This window comes from Thermobia domestica, chromosome 16, assembly GCF_964235325.1.
Source record: "Thermobia domestica chromosome 16, izTheDome1.hap1.1, whole genome shotgun sequence".
Taxonomy (NCBI): domain Eukaryota; kingdom Metazoa; phylum Arthropoda; class Insecta; order Zygentoma; family Lepismatidae; genus Thermobia; species Thermobia domestica.
This window is the reverse complement of record NC_137469.1, coordinates 19,077,485-19,100,530: the sequence shown is the minus strand read 5'-3', so window position 1 is coordinate 19,100,530 and position 23,046 is coordinate 19,077,485. Positions and strand designations below refer to the sequence as shown.

The 23,046-nt window shown below is 36.2% G+C and overlaps 2 protein-coding genes across 3 annotated transcripts in view; one reads left to right on the top strand and one right to left on the bottom strand.

The window, feature by feature from the left end:
• The window catches only part of LOC145672942 (very long chain fatty acid elongase AAEL008004), a 576,849-nt gene extending 556,843 nt beyond the window's left edge, over positions 1-20,006 (bottom strand). For both annotated transcript variants that reach the window (XM_081742175.1, XM_081742176.1), the window contains exon 1: positions 19,255-20,006. The gene's annotated coding sequence lies outside the window, so the exon portion shown is untranslated. The remainder of the gene's footprint in view (positions 1-19,254) is intronic.
• Positions 1-23,046, top strand: part of LOC145672941 (very long chain fatty acid elongase 4-like) — a 511,227-nt gene that overhangs the window by 398,446 nt on the left and 89,735 nt on the right. The gene's annotated exons all lie outside the window — the stretch shown is intronic.

Genomic DNA, 23,046 nt, shown 5'->3' with positions numbered 1-23,046 from the left:
AAATACGCCACTGTATGTAAATAATTAGAGCTATGAAAATTTGCAGTTTTACGTCCCACAATTATGCCCTTTAGGCTAAGGGAGACGGATGATTAAGGCAAGTGAATGATAATGGAAGAATTGTCAGAATGAAAATGTGGAAGGAGACGGGAGCGCCCCGAGAAAACCTACGGACACGATGTTGTAGAGGGAGATGAGAACTTGAGCACAGAAACATGTAGTAATAATAATAATAATAATAATAATAATAATAATAATAATAATAATAATAATAATAATAATAATAAGGCCATAGTGCGTGCTAAGGGACATATTACAGATAACCTATAAAATTATAATTTCAACTTGCCAAAGAACTATTTAACAATTTACTTTTAATTGTCAACATTTGACAGCAATCTCTCTTGTTTTCCACCTGTGAGAAGCTACACACACACAAATTGCTCTCTCTAATATCTTTCACCGCCGCCATCTATTAGTTATCAGCGTCTTTAAGTCTTGTCTGACAGAAATGGCCTAGTTTGTCGACCTGGAAATTAGAACGAAAATAACTCAATGGCATGCATGCAAGCATGCACAAGTCCATCCTCCTCTCTGCCCTCTTATTGTTTCAGTCCCTAGCAATCATTTGTAGTAGTAGTAACACTATTATTAGAAACAGATTTGACAAAACGGTTTTTTGATAGACTGGAAGGTACGAGCCATCACATTAAAATCTTCCCGTTCTCCTTTTTTACATTACCGTAAATCATGTCATCTTGAAGTTACCGTTTTACTGAAATATTTATTTATGAAATAATAAACAAAATTATAATAGGCGTTTTCGAAAAACTTAGTCCAAAAAAAAAAAAACCTAAGAGAGGCACGTAGCCAAGGAAGGGGGTCCGGGGGTATCCGAACCCTCCCTTCGAAACCAAAAATGAAAAAATTAAGAAATGATGAAACAAAAAGAAACGATAAAAAAGAAGAACCATCATTAAAAATGAAAACCTAAAACTAAAAATAATTTTTTTGTCATCGCTTCTCTGCAGTATCAAATATGTATTTCAGAAACAGTTTTCGACGGCTCCTTTGTCTTGTCACTTGGAATAAATATACAGTACCTAAATATCTGACGGAATAATAAAAACAAAAAAGGTTATGTGGAAAGAAAGTTTTAAGACATTATTGGATATGTACTTTTTACAATAGTTGAGGTCACAATGAAAGGAAAATTGTTATATTTGAATGAATAGAGGAAGGAACGTAGATGTTGTAAAATGTTTCTCAATACTTTTTTAAATATTCTTTTACTCCAGACTTCTTCATCGTGTGGTATTAAAATACTTACTAACATATCCTTATTTTATTGTCGTATCAAACCAAGATATGATACCAGTAAAATAGTTTAGGTTGATCAAGCCCCTGGTGTGATAACCACAGTATTTCATGTCACCACCCCATTACGAAATCCTTGTACGCGCCTGCCCCAAGAGAGAACACCCTCCTGTTGCTGTTTTTATTAGCAGTCGCTTAGCCTTCATTGCAGATTTCTAATGTAATATGAACAAAATCAAAAGATTTTTTTTTCTTTTTTGAAAAAATAAATCAAAAATTGTTATCCCAAGAGCAATTACCCCGTCTGGATTTTCTTTCTTTCTTTTTCCTTTTTTTTAAATGAGAAATCATTTAACTCCACACTGTAGTGCCAGCAATGAAATAGCTATTTACTTATGATCTGAATCACATGAGCTCCTACCGGTAATGAACCCGAGTTGAAATATATTAGATCTTTTGACTCAAAATGCAAAAAAAAAAAAAAAAAAAAAAAAAAATATATATATATATATATATATATATATATATAAATAAATAAATAAAAATAATAATAATAATAACAATAATAATAATAATAATAATAATAATAATAATAATAATAATAATAATAATAATAATTGAAATCGAGAACATCATTTTGACTCACCCTGTATAGGCATCAGGGTGTTCAGAAAAATTTTGGGAAGCAGCTATTGTTTTGTACATAAAAAATTTCAGTTTCACATTACAATATATGTCTGAGGAAGAGGGGAAGGACGGATGGAGTGCTCGCCCCGTCCTTTATTTAACCTACTTTAACCATAACGAAAAAACTTTAATCAAATATTACAAAAGCTTATCAAATTTAATATGGTATCCACTTTATTTGTTTCCAGGAATATCATTAAAAAGAAACACCTGCTCTAACAACACTGATAACGAGGAAATACATATTTCGTGAGAAGAACATTGGGCATAACGTAAATACACATTTTTTGTTCGTCTATCACGGGAGAAAATGTAAAGAAAAAAATAATACTGATGATAACAGAAAGAAGTGTCTGTAATAACAGTCGACTTAACTTGCGAAATCTTCCCGTGTTTTGAGTACACACACTGATTATGAACACTTGACAAACGTATTAAGTGTACTTTCGCAAGTGATTAGATATAACTCTACAATGTTATTATTGGATAACGAAAAAGAAATGCGAAGATGAGACATAAGTTATACTAATTGATAAATCTTCTCAAGCTGAACAAGATACGAAGTTTTTGAGAAAATCAAATTTGTTTGTAAACCTAAAAAAATTGACGTACGATAACCACGCCCTCTATTAATACGAAACTAAAACTGAAGTGTAACTTGATTAAACTTTTTTGTTTTGACACTGGTAAGAGGAAAGTACAGGTCCGTATCCATAAGGGGGCCGGGCCACCCCAAAATTTTTATTGGTCCCTAAAATTTTCACGGAAGGATTGGAAATGAACTATGATATGGTGATGAACTATAATATAATTGGATTCCCCCTCGTAACTTCTAAAGCCTCATCTACATTTTTGGACTGGCTCAAGCCTGATTACATATAAGCCGAGAACCCAACGATTTTTATAATTACTTTTATTAACATATACGTGTCTTCCTCACCTTTAAAAAAAAGTGTTTCTTGGACCGACTTTTTAAAAGCTACAATAAACAAATTTTTAAGTCCGTGCTACATAGGCTATTCCATTATTACAGAATTGATATAAAACACAGGATATAAATGCAGCCAAAAATTTAAGTTTTATTAAGTAGCTGGTAAAAAAAAAAAAAAAAAAAAAAAAAACTGAAGAAGCACAAACTATCGTTCACAATTTTTGTACGTTTTATCAAATATAAATTCTGTTCTGTTCTAAAAAAGCTTCACTAAAATAATATTTTAAACGCCACCATCCTAATGTATCGCCCGCAATTGCCACTTTCTTCTGCGCCCCTTCTGGAAACGAGAATGCCAGGCCTAGCTAACAAAGGTCGAAACTATAAATCAATTAATCAATCGGGGGACCCATTTTCGTAGAGAGCCCCCAAATCACTCGGTCTGCGAGACTTTTATCGGCAGCGCTACCCCCAATGACCCTTTTTGGACCGCAGTGGCTCAGTGGTAGAGCGTTCATCTCTGGTGCATGGGGTCTCTGGTGCGGTCCCAGCTCGCGCCAAGTGAACTTTGTGGTGGACAAACATCGTGTGCGTGGGTTTTCTCGAGGTTCTCCCGTTTTCTTCCACCATTTCATTCACTTCTCAACATCACCGTTCCCTTGAGGCCTGGCCAGCATAATCGTGGGACGTAAAACTTAAAGATTTAATTATTTCCTTTTTGGATGGGGAAGACCAAGATATTCTATTTTGCGAGCGAGCACAATAAGCAATCTTTAAACCTATATCATCTTATTGCTGTAATTAATATATTTTTAAAATAATTAAGTCTTTGGTGTACCAACCAAAACTCCTTTGCATACTCGTACTTACTCTGACAGTCCGAGTGTCCCTTCGTCAGGGAGATTAAAAAAAAAAAAAATCACAAGAATGACTTGATGGTTCACCATCAATTTTGGCCAAATTATAAAGAGTGTGAATAGAGTTCATTCGTAGAAGTACTTCATTGAGTTGATCCCAACATATGGACAATCTAAAATCGGTTTCCCATATATTCCTATGGAACTAATTATGAATATCATCCTTACTTCATAGACTATCCCCGGTACTGTTGAGATTAGCGGGCTAGTATAATGGTCAGGATGCAAAATACTACTCTGTCCGTGGAATTCAACGCTAAAATGAAAACTTCACATGGTATACACTATGATAATGTTTCCAATGTATGTTACTTGTTTTTCCATCTACATTACTGAAGCAGAACTGATCTACCTGGCCAGAAATGAGGTAGTTGGGCCTTTCTAATATATATGCAGGGCCGTTCTGTGAAGGGGGGGCGAGCGGGGCGACGGCCCCGGGCGCCGAAGTAAGGGGGCGAAAAATTCGGGAGAAAAGGGGGCAAAAGAAAGGAAAAATTACTTGGAATATATGTATGGGGGCGCCATCGTATACTCGCCCCGGGCGCTGATTTTCCACGGCACGACCCTGTATATATGGGATGATAGCTCTGGTAGAACTTTCACCTCTAGGTGAAAAGGTCCCTGGTTCAATTCCAGTTCATGTAGTTTGTAGTGGACAACATCGAGTCCACGGATTTTCCTGGGGTTTTCTCGTATCCTCCACAGTCCCATTCCAACAATTCTTTCGTAGTCATTCACTTTTTTTATAATACATCTCGACCAGCATACAGGTCATAATCGTGGGACATAAAACTAATAATTGTCATATCATTCCATGTGTGTGTATGTGTGTATGTTTCCAACGATGATAATAACATTTTAAGTGCTACATACTTATCCTTCATCCTTTCCCGTTGGTCTAGTGGCAAGAGCATGTACCTTTTGTTCCCGTGGTCCCGGCTTCAAATCCTTAGGGGATAGCACAAAAATTTAAATTCCCAATCATTCACTTTCATTAATCATACAACTCCTGGACCATAAAGAATATAAACGTGGCACGTTAAACTAAAAGAAATCATTTCTTTTCATATTTTGAATGGCTCGGGGAAACAATGACATGTGAGGCGTTGGATGGTAAAATGGCGTAACTCATTAAAAAATGAGATTAAGTCATTTCCATGAACTTGAAATCATAACTTATTGAATGGCAAAGTAGCGTATCTCACAAGTAAACCTTACGTTTGGGTGAATCGAGTTGCTGACTGAGACACATATGAGAAAGTAGTACTAAATGTGGTCAGTATTTCAGTGAAATTGTAGGTGCGAAGCTCCAGGGGTTTAGGAGATACAGCTACCAGAACATCACATGGAAGTACAGAATAGTCTTCATACAGTTGGAGGCTCTGTAAGACCTCTTGTAACGAAAAAAAAGTGAATAACAAATATATGGGTACATATTAGGACTAGGGGGAAGTCATATAGTAAGGGTATACCTGACGGCGGCCATCTTGAAATCCGCCATTTTGAATTAAGGTTAAGTTTTTAAAATAGGAATAGGGTCATGTGATACATGATTTAGGGTGCAAATTTAATCAGAAGAACAATGGTGATGTTAATTTTGATTTACGCGAAATTGGTAAAAAGTTACAGGGAAATTAAATATTGTTGCAGCAAATGTATTAGTCCTTTACCCCACCTTGTAAATTTTGTGTTAATGATAATAATTAAATAAAAGTCAGGTGGAAAAATATTAGGTCTATGGTAAGAGTTGCCTTGATGGCGGCCATCTTCAAGTCCGCCATTTTGAATCAGACAAAAGTTTTAAACAAAACGCATAACAGTGACACCTTATTAGTAGCAAATTTTACCATAAATCCAACGGTATAACTATTTTTGCTTTATCATTAACCAGCACAAAAATAATGGGAATAGATAATGCAATAGATGACTTCGGGCTAGAAGTTAATCAAAAATACAATTGTGGAGTTACAATGTTAGTTTTCTGATGCTGTACTTGCACGCCATTTAGTTGTTTTTCTTGTATCCTGTTCACATCTATTTCTCGCTCGCTATTTAAAACTTTTGTCTGATTCAAAATGGCGGATTTGAACAGGGCCGCCATCAAGGAAACTCTTGCCATAGACCTAATATTTATCCACCTGATTTTTATTTAATTATTATCATTAATACAAAATTTACAAGGTGGGGTAAAGGACTAATACATTTGCTGCAACAATATTTAATTTCCCTGTAACTTTTTACCAATTTCGCGTAAATCAAAATTAACATCACCATTGTTCTTCTGATTAAATTTGCGCCCTAAATCATGTATCACATGACCCTATTCCTATTTTAAAAACTTAACCTTAATTCAAAATGGCGGATTTCAAGATGGCCGCCGTCAGGTATACCTTTACTATATGACTTCCCCCTAGTAGTAATGTGTACCCATATATTTATTATTCACCTTTTGTCGTTACAAGAGGTCTTACAGAGCTTTTACCTCCAACTGTATGAAGACTATTCTATACTTCTATGTGATGTTCTGGTAGCTGTATCTCCTGAACCCCTGGAGCTTCGCACCTACAACTTCACTGAAATACTGACCACATTTAGTACTACTTTCTCATATGTGTCTCAGTCAGCAACTCGATTCACCCAAACGTAAGGTTTACTTGTCAGAGTTAAAAGACCAGGCCATAGGCCAAAAGTTGGCAGTACAAAGAACCGATTTTGTCCGCTTTTTCTATATCGATTCTAATAAAAGTCTCAACATCAAAATGTCTCAAAACTGACTTACGCCACTGTGTCACCCAAAGCATCATGTCACATTTTCTAACGTTCGAGCAAAGTAGGAAAGAAAGTTCTACATTCCATACAATTCAAAGCAATGACACATACCAAACAATCTTCTCCTGCCATCTGCTGGTACATTTCTGAAATGTAACTACCTACATACTGTTCTATGGTTCAATCCCAATTTATGCCATTTAAGAACTCAATTTCACTGGAAGCGGCGCTTATCACTAAGTTCGCCCGAGCAACCTAGAGATGCGCACGAGTCGAGACATGTCTCGAATCTCGACTCGACTCGAGATTCGAGTCGAGACACACTTTATGAAATTCGAGACGAGTCGAGACAAACGTGCTTCTCGACTCGAATTTTCGAGTCGATACACGAGTCGAGTCGAGACTACTCGTAAAAATCTTGACTCGACTCGAATGTCTCAAAAATCTTTTTATAATTTTTATATTATTTTGAAGAAAGTATTCACTCAGAAACAGCCTTGAAATCAATTCCAGCTTTTGTTACTTGAGAAAGATGCAGAATGCATAAAACTTAATACTTAATCTTTCGAGATCAAGATTTAATTTTCAGCTCAATTCAGTTAATTAAAACTAATAATTAATGTCGTGATATTTGATTGTAGTTTAATAAAATAATAATAATAATAATAATAATAATAATAATAATAATAATAATAATAATAATAATAATAATAATATAGTTTGTATAAAACTATTGCGATAAAGTAAACTTCATAAATTCTCTGAATGAGCACTTAGCAGTCTATATAATAATTTAGCATAGTTATAATTATTGCGTTTTCGTTCCGATGAACGCAATAGGGCTACATAACTCCTCATTATTCGCTTCCCCAACTATTTTGAGCCTTTAATATGTTGCAGCATATCATACTGACAATTAGGTAGGTAGTAATAATGTTCTGGCTGATGTGTGCGTATATTTTAACTCGTATATTTTGTCTCGACTCGAATTTCGAGACGTCTCGTCTCGAATTTCGAGTCGAGTCGAGACAGAAACTGTCGAGTCGAGACGGAAATATATTTTCGAGTCGAGACAATATTTTCTCGAGACGAGTCGAGACAGGCTTAAATCTCGACTCGACTCATGCACATGCCTAGAGACACCTATTTATCCTTCAGGGGACACGGTGGCTCAGTGGTCGAGCGCTTACTTCTGATGTGTAGAGTCCTTGGTTCGATCCCCTGTCAAGTAAGTTTGTAAGATTGGAAATTAATTTGTGGGCTTTCAGCATCTACGGCCATGTTAGCTCGTCATGTATGAGAGATGACGTCTTTCGGCGATCGTACTATCCGAGGAAAGGGAAGGAAGGAGGCGTCCTGGGACCTGTATATGAAGTACCATCACGGCATTTGCCTGATATGAACGAGGAAAACCTAGGGAAACCTCACTCAGGATGTCTAGCCTGAAAAAGAGTTTATAATTTTTCGACCGAGTGTCCCCACCAGAAATCATGGCACAATATCGTCTCCGTGGATTTTCTCGGGGTTCTCCCGCTTCCTTCCACTTTTTCATTCCACTAATTCTTCCATCATCATTCACTTGCTTTATCATAGTCTCCCTTAGCCTAAAGGGCATAATCATAGGACGTTAAACTGAAACATTTTATTTTATTGTGGTTCTCATTTATCCATCTTATTATTATTATTATTATTATTATTATTATTATTATTATTATTATTATTATTATTATTATTATTATTATTATTATTATTATTATTATTATTATTATTATCAAGGGGCTTGTAAACCATTTTTTCAACAGAAAGGGGTTCACAAGGAAGTGAGAGAATCACTGTACTAAAAGGTACACTCATGTCCAAAATTATTGTCGCATGTCTATAAATATGTTGTAGGAATATAATTTGATAACGAATTCGCCCGGTATTTCTTATAATGTTAGTATATATATAATATGCAAAGACGTGTATATAGCAAATTCCATGTCAAAAGGACAGTAAATAAGAACAATAAAACGAAAATAAAACTTACTTGTCTATTTAGCAACATTTTATTTTACTCAATTTAATTTTTGTATTCATAATTCTTTTCCTATGAAATTTAAAGCACCCTGCAAAATCATTATCAAATTATATTCTTACGAGAAGACAGTTATAGATATGCGACAATAATTTTGGACATAAGTGTACATATGCAGCCAGTGGCGTATTTACGATTTTGTTACGGGGGGCTTTGCTAACTTTCGGGGAGGGGGATTTGCCTGAAAATGTAAAAATTCTGCAAGATATTTCATATACTTTACTATAGTAAGAAAGATTTCGAGGGGGGTCTCAAGCCCGGGAGCCCCCCTAAATACGCCACTGTATGCAGCCTAGAAGGAGTAGAATACCTCGTGGAAATAGGGATCCTCATTTATACCACGCTTGTCACTTTGAAACCGAAAACGCGGAACCATAAGAGCAACGCTGTAACCAGGCAACTACGTATCTCTCTGTCCCGTAACTGCTTACGTTCAGCGTCGAGTTCTTTATCTGTTCACACTTCTGTGCTCTCGACCAAACCACACGCCGATCGATAAATGACACACTTCGTTCCCTAAATGAACTCCACAACAGCGGTTCTCAAATTAATAGAATTCTCATAACGGAACTGGAACGTCACCGTTCGGAATTTTCTTTTCCTTTCTTAGTCGGACAGCAGCAATTACAGAGAGAGGCTGATTTACATATGTATGCGTACTTGATTAAATAACACTACAGGCCCACTGCACTAACTTGGTAGATCAACTGTAACGAGTAGGTATCGGATTAGAGCCAATCCTTAAAGAAATCACACACAGGGTATGATTCAATTTTTCCCACAAGATTTTTCAACACAGGATAGGAATATTAGATGAATTCTCAAGATGGGAGGAGTATTATTGCCATATTACGTAAAGGTGCCGTGCATTCATCTGCATCCTTACGACCTAAGGCAGTGGTTCTCAACCTCTTTTGACTAACGACACACTTTGCTGAACCCCTACGACATCGCTACACCCTTACTTGATTTGTTTTTTCTTTTTCTTTTATTTCTTTTTTCTTTTTATTTATTTATTTTTGCTAATAATGATATGTCATAGCAGTGTAAGGCACAGAAGGCAGTATGTTTTTATGAAGTAGTGACCTTATGCAGTTCTGAGAATTTGTTGCTGCCATTGGAGGCATTGTCTATGAGACTTACATGATTTTTAAATTCTAAAATCTCGCGACACACTACATGGAACTGCGTGACACACCAGGTGTGTCGCTAAACGCCAGTTGAGAACCACTGATCTAAAGTATTGTATTCTTAGCTTAGTGGTGAAGAACTCACCTCAGATGTGAGGGGTAACTGATTCGATCCCAAGTTACATTAGTTTGTAATGGACACCACCATTGGGTTTCCTTCGGTTTTCCTGTTTCCTCCCACATCATCATTCTACCAATTCAATTACATTAACCATCCACTTCCTTTAGCTTGCAGCGAATAAACGTCGAACGTTAAACTAAAAAAAATCATTTCATTTTGTTGCATATTCTATGATGGACAAACACCGTGTGCGTGGGTTTTCTCGGGGTTCTTCCGTTTTCTCACAGTTTCTTCATTCCACCATTTAATTCATTTCTCATCACCACCGTTTCCTTTAGCCTAGCCGGCATAACTGTGGGACGTTAAACTTTAAAGATTTTTACATATTGTAGTCATCGAGTGTTTGAGTTCTTGTTTCTGTAATCAGGAAATGGCGACCTCGAATCCGGTTGGGGGCCTTTATCAGTGATGGGTTTCCCCAAGATGATTTCCTTCTCACTTCTAGCAGCCAAATGCAGAGCCGATACTTTTAAATATGTAATCTCGCCGACTTTTCTTGCGTATTGTTGTTCTTGATGATTGTTTGTGGTTATAGTGTAAATTGGTCTCTCGCAGGTTGAATCTCGATGTAGTATTAAATAAACTCTTGACAGATACTAACAAAGATCATGCACTAGAAGTTTCAACTTCACCTGGTCAGTCCCTGGAGTCGGTTATTGCCGTCTAACGTCGAGATGTATAACTTCTATTACCATTGCAGAAAAATGGAATTTAAAAAATTTGCTTTCATTCAAGTTATCGTGTGTAGTAACGGACTGACGGAAGTACTAACGTTACAACCTTATGATATATATTAACGTGATCCTAATAACGTTGCAATCTTATAATACCTATTAGTATGATCCTAATAACGTTTCAACTTCGTATTGCTAATTAGTGTGATCCTGATAATGTTACAGTCTTAAAAGGCATATTAGCGTGATCCTAATAACGTTACAATCTTATAAGGCATATTAGCGTGACCCTAATAACGTTATAATCTTATAAGATCTATTAGTGTAACCCTAATAACGTTACAATATTATAAGGCATATTAGCGTGATCCTAATAACGTTATAAACTTATAAGACCTATTAGTATGATCCTAATAACGTTACAACCTCGTATTGCCTATTACTGTGATGCTGATAACGTTACAATCTTATAATATCTATTAGCGTGATCCTAATAACGCTACAATCTTACAAGGCCTATTAGCGTGATCTTAATAACGTTACAGTCTTATAATCCCCATCAGCGTGATCCTAATAACGTTATAATCTTATAAGACTTATTAGCGTGATCTAACAACGTTATAATCTTATAAGGCCCATTAGCATTATCCTAATATTCTAATAAACAGGGTAGGACATGTATAAGAGTCATCAGACATTATAAACATGAACATTACACTATTTACAGGAAATCAGAACACGAACCTGAGATTTTCAGAGAATCCGACGATTCCCTTTAGATCATAGGAACGGATGAGTAATACAATTGAACGATGATGGAAGAATCAGTGGAATGAAAGTGTGGGAGGAAACGGAAGGACCCAGAGGAAACCCAGGGACACGATGCTGTGCACCACAAACTTGCTGGATCGGGGATCGAACTAGAGATCCCATGCAGCAGAGATAAACTGTATTCATATTATACGCCAAATAATTATTCGTGAACTCAAAACTCATGCTTGAACTGATCATAAAGCAGGTTGGCGATGGTCAAAGGTGCCCGAACTCATGAGGTCGGCGCTCATGAGTTCGGAACTCACGCTCACGAAGTCAGCATGAGGTTGGGTGAGCGCGAGTTTTAAATCATGATGTGAACGTGATGTCGAGATGGCGTGAGCGTGATGTCGAAATGATGTGAGCATGAGTTCGAGTGAGTATGGTGTCAAAAATATGTGTGAGCGTGAGGTCGAAATGATGTGAGCGTGAGTTCGAATGAGCATGGTGTCGAAAATATGTTGTGAGCGTAATGCCGAAATGATGTGAGCATGATGTCGAAAAGATGTTATGAGCGTGAGGTCGAAATGATGTGAGCGTGAGTTCGAGTGAACATGATGTCGAAAATATGTTGCAAGCGAGAGTTCGAGTGAGTGTGAGGTCGGAAGGATGTTGTGAGCGTGAGGTCGGAAAGATGTGAGCGTGAGTTTGAGTAAGGTTAGTCCAAAGTGGACGCCTTTGGCGATGGTAGGACTTGCCTTTCGTAGGTTCGAATCCCAGTGGGCATAACATATAAATGGGATCTTTCACCATTACTATTATTATTATTATTAATAATCGTCATTTCTTACCGTTTCACTTATCCTAAAGGGCAGAGTCGTAGAACGTAAAAATGCAACACAGCAATTGATAAAGAAATATGTACATCATGGTGTAAACCGAGCCATCACCACTGGCTTATTGGATGTCTAACAATGACCTTTATCTCGTATTTTAACAATGATTTATATTTCTAATTAGAGATTCGTGGGAGACATGCGTAGGCTGAGAATTTTAGTCCAATGTCATGCTTCTCTTTTATAATTGACAGCGGTCATATACACACACAACACTTATTTTTGAGTTTAGTAACTCACAATTCTATTTGGAATCGAAACTTTACGTACCGAGAACAATGAAAAGAATACATAAAAAAAATGTACTACGATACACGTTACAATCGAAAATGTGTTTCTTTGTTTTTCTTAAGAGTGTATTGCTCTATGCATAATCAGTGTGTCACTTGGTTGGTTAATGCGTCTATGTATTTCAATTAGAGACAATTTCATACGTTATTTTCTAAAAATTAGATTTATATTGTATCTACTCTGTCACTTTATTCGAAATTAAAGGAATTACTTTATACCCTAAAGTTTCAAGCCTTAATTTGGTAGGTCTATATCTTGTGTTTTTGTTTGTTTCTTCCGCCCCTTTCTTAAAATTTACCGTATATCAATAGACACACAGTTTATCTAGAATTCCCACCGAGAGTCGAATATGAGACAAATAGAAAGTCCGCGTGCAATTTACTTAGAGACTTCAGAGTCATCTAAATTTAAAGTTTTAGGGATATTTATTGTTCATTTTTATTTTGTGCATAAGTTGTCTGATATTTAGCTACTACATTTTATTGTTATTCCTATCTCATTTTCTTTCATTGGGGCGCGGTGGCTCAGTGGTAGAGCGTTCACTTCTGGTGCATGGGGTCGTGGGTTCAAATCCTGCTCCCGCCAAGTGAACTTCGTGATGGCCAAACACAGTGTGCGTGGGTTTCCTCGGGGTTCTCCCGTTTCCTCCCACTTTCTTCATTTCACCATCTCATTCATTTTTCATCATCACCGTCTCCTTTCGCCTAACCGGCATAACAATGGGACGTAAAACTCAGAAATTCATTTTTTTTCAATTTTTTAAATTCTTCTTTTATTTTCTGATATATATATATATATATCTGGTGATTCCGTTAGTCCGTACCAGGCCTTTAAATCGAAAACGGTCCGAGATATGTACAAACTGAAAAACACGTATCCCATTAGTTGCAAAGGATAACAGAGCGAAGTAAAAAGTTTCGCCTCAGGGTCCCAGACGGTGTCCAACTCAAAATTGTCAAATGGAAAGAGGGGCCAAGTGGTATATCGCTTGAAAGCTCTTGTAAAAAGGAAGAAGCTACAACAAGTCTCGATTCTCTACGATCACCCTATGCAAAATGGCGGCGGGTCAAAATGTCATCAAAAGTTGCATTGAAAACAATATGGCCACCCCTATAAATCTGAAACGGGCAACCAGACGGAAAAACTGAAAAACAAGTGTCACATGATGTTCAAAGGACAAAAGATCGAAGTAAAAAGTTTCGCCTCAGGGTCCCCCGCAGGGTCCCAGACGATGTCCAACTCAAAATTGTCAAATGGAAAGAGGGGCCAAGTGGTATATCGCTTGAAAGCTCTTGTAAAAAGAAAGAAGCTACAACAAGTTCCGATTCTCTACGATCACCCTATGCAAAAATGGCGGCGGGTCAAAATGTCATCAAAAGTTGCATTGAAAACAATATGGCCACCGCTATAAATCTGAAACGGGCAACCAGACGGAAAAACTGAAAAACAAGTGTCACATGATGTTCAATGTATTGGAGTTGAGGAAGGCTTTTTGAAAAATTATTGTGATCCCTAACATAGTAAACACTCATGACTTCTACAAATAAGAACCGAAAGATGTTAGTTGTTCTTCTTTTCAATCGTTATTGTGTCCTAGCATGTAATTTGAGTTGTTCTCAGCACCGGCCATCTTGTGGCAACCAAGAGAAACTACGTACCTATGAAAACATGTGTTGTTATTGATGCATGATAGTTTCGTAACATTGCACATTGAATAATATTGCGATAATGAACTTGATATTCATTTTTTTTTTTTTTTTTTACTTTATGTCCCTCCTATTCCTTTGATAGTACAGTTTCAAATAACACAATGGTTCGAAGTTTGGTATTTCATTCATTTTTATGCTGTATCTCCTACGATACTATTTCTATTACAACACAATATTTTGGCTATTTACATGATAAGTAATTATAGCGTACATTGGGAGGCGAAGTTGATCGTTTTTCTCACTACATTCTAAGATATTAGAGTTCGATACCCAGATTTGAGGATTAAAATGTGGACATTATTGATCTCTGGAATACTGGGGTCTCTGAGTGTATGAATGTGATACATATCTAATGCCTATTACGTGTGCTACCTACCTGTTTTTGGATGACTCCGTTATTTTCATTAGTTCCGAAGATATGAATCTTCAAAGCAATGTGTTCAAACAGAGTAATCCTTTGACTGATATCTCGAAAACGAAGCGGAACGGGCTGATCGTTTATATAGACTTTTTTTGCTTGTCATGACCCATACGATAAATCCTTAAAATATGACCTTTTCTTGGTGGGACACCCTATATATATATATATATATATATATATATATATATATATATATATATATATATATATATATATATATATATAATTTTGTTTCTTTAAAATTACTATGTTTATATAAAATTATTTTGCAAAGAAGAAATAAAAACTGGACCTAGTTTCTACTTCGTATTCCTGTTCCTGCGAGATCCATCTTAATATTGTCCTTCCATCTGCGCCTAATGTTCTTTTCCCGGTTATAGCTTCCAGTTAAAATTTTGAAAGGATTTCTATTTTCTCCTATTCTGGGTACATGACCTGGCCCACCTGAGCTTCCTAGAATTGATGACCCTAACAATGTTAGGAAAGCTATATAAATTATGCGGTTTCTCATTATGGTGTTTCCGGCATTCCCCATTCCCGTCCCTCTATTGCCCGAATATACTTCCCAGTCTGCGTTATTCTCTTAAAGTAAGCAAGCGATCATGTTTTGCAGTCATCTAATACAATAAGCATAATTATTGTTTTATGTATGTTAAGCTTCAAACTCTTCGGCAGGATTTGTGAAGACAAAGTATTTTGGGTTATAATAATAATAATAATAATAATAATAATAATAATAATAATAATAATAATAATAATAATAATAATAATAATAATAATAATAATGTACTTTACATTAACAAAATTTTAAGATTAGGATTGGGAATTAGATTTCTGGGCTGTCGGCAGCTAAGGCCATTTAGCTCGTCACGTATTTGAGGGGTGACGTCCCTCGGCGAGCATACTATCCAATGAAAGGGAAGAAAGAAAGGGCCTATGTTTAGCAGAAGGGGTCCAGCTCTTTTCTCTAAAAAATTTTGGTAATTTCTGTTCACATTCGGTTAGTTTAGGGTAGGCTAGGTTAGGTTAGGTTAGGTTAGGCTAGTTTAGTTTATGTTATATTAATGTAGGGGTCCCGCATAATTTTCCAAAAAAAAAAATGCTATTATTTCGCTTATTTCTACTAAATAATATTAGGTTAGTTTACGTTAGTTCAGGTTGGCTTAGGTTAGTTTATGTTAGGTTAGGTTAGATTTGGTTACGTTATGTTACGTCTAAGTACTTGCATCATTCATTTCTCCTGTAAAATTTGTTTTTTACGTGCTTCTGGACTCCTTGTAGTAAACATACTCCGAAAAAAGGATTGGGGAATTAAGGAAGCGGCATGGAATTTTATGTTAAATACCATCCCGACATTTGCCTAGTTTAAATGAGGGAAGCCCAGAAAAAAAACTCACTCAAAATGACTGGCCTGAAAAAGCTGTTACACTTTTTTTGACCGAGTGTCCCCACCGGAAATCGAACCCGGGACCGATTGCATCGAAGGAGAGAGCTAAGAAAATATTGTTGAGCTAATAAGTATGCCCCCTCTAATCCAGGCGATAAAATTAGTGAAGTTCTTTCATGTTTATGTTTACAAGTACCGCTCCTGTAGTAAGTGACATTGTTATGATTCTGTACCTACTGTAGGACAGGGGCGGATCCAGGGGGGCGATCGCCCCCCAGAAGATGAAACTTTCTTATTTTATATATATAAATAAAACCCATTCCAAAGTTTGGAGCCCTTAAAAGTAGCAGTATGACAACTCACCGCCCCCCCCCAGAAGTCGGTCCTGGATCCGCCCCTGCTGTAGGAGTAGGCCTATATAGTGTCACTGTTAGAAAAATCAATCAATAACCCATACAATATGCTTCTTAACGAGGTATATTTTTCATTATAGGCCTACAGTAAATAAATAATACATTCCAGCCGAATAAATCAATTTATCAGACTGGCAGCGAGTGACGTAATTTTCAATGTCTTAAAAATGTTTTGATTTTTTTTTTCAAAAACTACGTATGAGAATTTCGTCCTGAAGCATGTCATTCGATCAGCTCGACATCTTCTACTGATTAATGCATGTCTTATCTAATAATGAACAATATTAAAGTTTAAACAAAAATTGAAGATTAACGCAGTTAGCCATAATTTCGGACTAGTATCTTATTAACCGACTTGCTTGTGTCATAATGATGAAGGTATATTTCATTTTATTTGTTTCATCTTAATAGCAGTAGATTTTAGACGCTAAAAACGAGGGAGGGGGACAGGCAGACCCCAGACTATGATAAGTATATCATGAGCTTACTATGCACTTTCAAAAATATATAATAGCCAGTGGGGTATTTACGATTTTGTTTCGGGAGGGAGGGCGCTTTGCTAACTTTATTCCTGGAAATGTGAAAATTCTGCAAGATATTTCATTTACTTTAAAATAGTAAATAAAATTTTGGGGCCTTAAGCCCGGAAACCCCCTTTAAATATGCCACTGATAATAGCTTACATTATTTTTGACAATTAGAAAGTAGGGTTCTAGGCCCCCGGCCCCAGGCTAGAACCGCCACTGCTTAATAGGTGACATATTTGTCAGATAGCATCAATTTTTCGATTTACAAACAAAAATTCGATTTTCTCGAAAACTGCACATGAGGATTTATACTCATTACTACCATTTTATTCAGCTTGAAAAGATGTATCGATTGGTACGTCGATATTTGGATATTATTTTCCTTTTAAATGCTACTAATATAATACATTTAGGGAATAACATTTGAAGATCTAGACATTCCTACCTTACGATTCTTAATTTGAAAGAAAATCCATAAATATATTTTTAAAAAAGTTTTAAAAAATCGAAAACAAATTTCCAATCACGACATTAAATTTGGAAATAATTTTCACACATTTTCAGTATTATTTCAAAACGTTATAGATTTCACATCAGGTACGCACCAAGAAAGTTTTATTGGGAGCAAGGGTGCCGATCCTCGGGGGCCGAGCCCCCCCCCCCCCCGAAAGCTGATGTGGGCCCCCTTATTGTATTTAAGAATATACAATATTTGTCATAATTTGAGTGCAATTTGTCTTAAAATCCTCATATATGTCTTCTGCATCTGAATACCCTCCCCCCAAATTTACAGAGAAATCGGCGCCCTTGGTTGGGGGGGTCCTATAATACAAGCCCCAACGTCTATGTGGCACTAAACGGATATTATTCTGCACCCGAAAAGACGATAAGTAATTGTAAAATACTTCCACCTACATTTTCAGGGGAAAAAAATTATAGAATTAGATTGTTTTTATAAGAGAAAGAGTACACATGAAGTGTAAAATCAAATGTTTATGCTAAATTAATCATTTCCCTGTTAAACAAGTAGAGTTTCATTAAGGTAGTGTACAAATGTATGTTCTTAGGAAATTTTGGGGGAGTACGGACCCGGTAGACTTTTCGTGGGTGTGTCCCTGATTCATTTTTCTTGTTGCTTATTGAGGTTTCACCTGTTTGGGGGGTCTTCTGTCCCCCTCTAAACGCAAGGGTGCCGATTTCTCTGTAAATTTGGAGAGACCCATTCAGATGCAGACGGCATATACATATATATGAGGATTTTAAGACAAATTACATTCAAATTATGTCAAATATTGGACATTCACTAGGGATGCACACGAGACGAGTTGAGACAGGATTTTCCTCACAAAATTCGTGTCGAGGCACGGCTCTTCCAATAGAGAAATATACATTTTTCGAGTCGAGACATCTCTTTTACAGCACATTTTGGAGTCGAGACAGCCACAAATCTTGTCTCGTGCGCATCCCTAATATTCACAAATGCAATGAGGGGGCCCACATGAGTTTGGGGGTCCCCTGGCCCCTCCACCCCCTAGGATCGGCGCCTCTGTCTAAACGTATCTCACAACGCCACTGGTGAAACATGCTATTACTTGTAAGTGAACTGTTTGAATTAAGAAAACAGGAATTCAAGGTCTTTTGATCAATAATAGCCTACATTTTATGAGAAAAGTATCACTGTGAAGAATCACTCTTTTTAGAAATTATTTATTATTATTATTATTATTATTATTATTATTATTATTATTATTATTATTATTATTATTATTATTATGCATTTTCAATGCATTTTTTTTTATCAATTAGAAAAACGTTGCCATGACGTCAAGCTAAATAGTTCCTATTTCATCATTCCACGTACCTTACGTATATAAAGAAGAGAGTCAATAAACCGCGAATAAACACCTGTCTAACTAGATTTCATTGGAGCCAGCTCTTGTTGTCACTGGTTACGTAAGAAACAATTCGAGCTATTTAATAAACTCTTACTATATGGCCAAACAAGAGAGGAAAACTTTCATTGGCGTAATTCCTCTATGAAACATATTACAAAATGTTTAATATTTGATACACAAGACACATATATATAAAAAGGAAAGTATTAAATTCGAGAAATGCTTGTCTTAATAATACTTTAGAAAAAAGATCAAAAGATGAAATCGTAAATGACTCACCTGCAATGCCGTAACGACAAGGTCTTAAGAAGATGACCCTGAAACTTCTGAAGTCAGCCTTTTATAAAAGAATTCAGTCAGCGTCTGTGTGTAATCTTTCAACTATTTAATTTTTCAATTTTCCGTTGTTGTGTAAATCGTATACGATTTTTCAGACGAAGAAAATTAAAATAACACTCAACCAAAAACAAAATTCATTCAATAAACACTTATTGTAAGTCTTATATCATACAGATGCACTTATTTTTTTTACTTGTTCATTATCGTACAGACTAGCAGAACGCTTGTTTCACATACGAAATCAACAAACAGTGGGAGAAAGTGTGGTTTTAAAAAGAATATTTTCTTTTTTTATTTCTTTCTCAGAGCTCCCGCTTATGCCGACAGCAGAAAACGTTACAAACAACTGAACACCGTATTGCAAACGAAAACATTCACCACACGAAAATCCATGCACACATTCATTCTCAACAATTTGATACAAGATGATATTTTATTTTATATTTTATTTTATTCGGCACCTGTGAACACACAATTTTTTTTTCTTATTTTTTTGGCTTTATCTTAAAATGAATTGGTGTTATCTCTAGGTTTTCGAAGATTGATTCGCAAGAACACAAGTAATATTGCTTACGTTCAAAAAAAATTTTACATTCACACGCTCACGCCTTCTTTTCTTACGGCAAAAATCGCTCACTTCGGTCCACTTGCCAACACCCACACGACGCCGCTCCACAGCTTCTTCGCCAAGCCGGCCAGCGAACCCGCCCGTTTTTCTACCGGATGTACTACACACGCGCAGCGATATCCGGCAGCGGCAAGATTTGGAACTACGTGCTTCGTGTTTAGTAGGGAAAAAAAGTGAGCGCGTAACTGCCATCTTTTAGCAATCGCTATAAGTTTTAAGAAGACATTGATTTCTAGGTATGTAGTAGGTGATATGCTTCGTCTGAAACGTATTTATTAACACGTTTGGAGGCCACGGTACACGAAAAATGCTGAAATCATGCACATATATTATATTTTCTGTACATCTTACATGCACAAACATACACATTATATACACAAAAATGACAAAATTTGTGGATTATCTATGATTCAGCCTAAACAGTTTTAATACTGCACCGTGTAGGCTTTCTTCTTCCAGAAAAGTTTATTTGAGGAGAGGGTGTAGCAAAACTATAAAATAAGAGCATGAATGGTTATTTATACTTACCTATAGTATTTAGTCCAGCCCAATAAGATGATTGGATTTTTTTAAACGTTAAACTGTAATAAGATTGTAAAATTTCAGATAGGGCCGCGGTGTGTCAGTGATAGAGTGCGCGCTCATCTCTGGCGCTTGTAGTCCCTGATCCGATTCAGGCTCCAACAGCGCCGTAACTTAATTTTTTTTTCTGGGGGGAAAGTTTTAATATTTGGGCCGCTAGAAGAAGTTGTGGTAATAGTATACATGAGAATCCCATGATCTGCGTTTCTTCTGTTCTATTACCACTTCTACATGAAATACCATAAATTTTCTATTTAGTGCAATAGTAAGAAGTATCCATGTGCACAAGACATGCGATATGCGTTAAATCCCCCCCCCCCAACACACACACATAGTCATAGATAAAGTACAAGGGCACTACACATACAGACATAAAGTATAGGTACGTTCTTTTTTATTTTCGTATCAGTCGACAAGTAAATAAAAGTCGCTTTGTTACCTCCTTTGTAAGTTCGTACATATTCCATGAATAATCCCTAAAAGTATGAGCGTCCTGCTTCTACGGGAACTGATGCAGCTTCATGTATACTATATCCGAAGTTGTTTTGGGTCCTCTCGCAAAATTCGAAAATAGGATCCTTCTTTCCATCTTTCTCTTACTCTTTGTGGGCCGTCCCGCATGCCCCCTGGACCCGTTCCATACGTACCAAATTAATTAAGGGGACAAATCTTAATGCCATACGAATAAATATTATTTATAGGGCCCCTAATAGTAGATATTTTTTACTGAATGGATCCACGATTCATTTTTGTTTTATTTACCTTTTGTGTGCTGTTTTGTTTATGTAATATACAGAAGTGAACCTATTTGATGCTTCATTTATAATTTCATGTTCGTATCATATATGGAGTAAGAACAATTTCGTCTTAAAGTGGACCTCTTCAAATGGAGGGGAGCTCCCTTGGAGGGGCAGTTGCCTCCTGCCCACCACAAGTTACGGCCCTGGGATCCAATTTCAGATATTGATAAACAGATAACGTTGCTTCAAAGTCTGGTCAATTACAAATAAAACAGTGTATTATAGCCTATTTCCTTGTTGGAATTACACTGGAAGTTACAGATATTTAAAAGAAACTAAGGAAGTTACGAAAAAAAAAAAAAAAAGGATCATCGTATAAGGGTTAAAGACCGTGATAATTATAAGAACTGAACATTGAGACTAGTGGAAGACTCTCATGGAATGGAAGCATCTGCAAATTTGCTGCTAGTGACTTTGCGAAAGATGACCATAATGGGTTTCATAGTTATAATAGAAAGTTACATGGATTTTGGGTATTCCATTTAATATGTGCAACCATGGGAACCTTTAAATCTAACGGGTCTCAATATTGAAAATTTAAAACTATAGATTTATCACTCTCCATATCAATACAGGGCTAAAACCTGGCATGGAACTTATTCATGGTACTCTGAGTCCAGGATCAGTGGAGAATTTAGCCTGGGGCCAAGGGGCCTAGCCCCCTTAGTTTTTTTTTGTGAAAAATAATTTAAACTATTATTTATATATTTTTGAAAGTTTATATAAACTCATGATATACGCATCATAGTCTGGGCTCTGGTTGCCCCCTTTACTTTTCACCTTCTAAAACCGCCACTGCCCAGGATTTAAAAACGTTTCTCCTATATCTTACTGTTTTTTCACTCTATAACGATCAATATTGAAAACAGAGAGAGAATATATATATATATATATATATATATATATATATATATATATATATATATAGAGAGAGAGAGAGAGAGAGAGAGAGAGAGAGAGAGAGAGAGAGCTCTGCCAGTTTCGGTTGCAAAACAGGAATTAGAGCCGAAATTAAACTTAGCCGAAGACATTCGTCAATATTCTGTGTAAACGAAATTTCAAATCTATTTACATATTATACTGTATACCATTGACGTACACAAAATTTTCTCAAGGGTTTGTTCAAGTTCTTACAAATAATATTTTAAATAATAATAATAATAATAATAATAATAATAATAATAATAATAATAATAATAATAATAATAATAATAATAATAATACTTAAACCTGTATTATTATACATGGAACTTATATAATGTACCTGAAGGCCAACATCTTCCGAAATCCTTTTAAAAATAGACTATATTTTTTTGTGAGAGATTGTACACATACCAGGCCCGCAACTAGAGGGGGCTAGGGGAAAATGGCTCCCCCAAAACTTTTCGTGGCCCCTCCAGACCTCAACACAAAAAACACAATTTAGATATGTGCAAGATAATTTTTAATGACTTGCCTCCCCCCTAACATATCCATGCCCCCCCCCAAACCTCTGTGAGTGGTTACGGGCCTGACACAGACGATTGCACTTCACTAGTAGTCGTGTGTCTCATCTTCAATTCTACAAAGCATGTGCCATCCTGTTTTTGAGACGATACCTCGTCTCATACAAATCCATAGAAAGAAACAATTTCCACTCAAAGAACTTCAGGCATATCATCAATTCATTGGAGAAAGTTCTTCATTGTTTTCTACAATTCCTTAAACTTATTAAATATTTGT